Raw genomic sequence first — 388 nt, forward strand, 5'->3', positions numbered from 1 at the left:
CGGGAATTCTGAAGCTGATTTGCAACGCCGGTTTGGGCCATCAAATCTCGGGCAAAGTATGGACTATTATACATTGCTGGAAAGCCCAGGATGTCTACTTTCCAACGAAATTAAGAACGCGCTAATTGGGCTTCTGTCGCTCTAGAATATCTACTTCGAGTGCAAGGAGGTCAGAATCCAACAGCATCTGCAGTCCTTTTTCAGCCTCTGAATCAGATTTTTGCTCAGGTCCCTCAATTTCAGCCAGAAAATACCTGAAATCCCAGAAACACACACAAACTCATTGTAAAGTCCAGAAATATGATTTTTAATTAAAAACTAATAAAAACATAATAAAAACTAACTAAAACATACTAAAAATATACTAAAAACAATGCCAAAAAGCGTA

Source organism: Arachis duranensis, chromosome 5, assembly GCF_000817695.3.
Source record: "Arachis duranensis cultivar V14167 chromosome 5, aradu.V14167.gnm2.J7QH, whole genome shotgun sequence".
In the NCBI taxonomy this organism is placed as follows: domain Eukaryota; kingdom Viridiplantae; phylum Streptophyta; class Magnoliopsida; order Fabales; family Fabaceae; genus Arachis; species Arachis duranensis.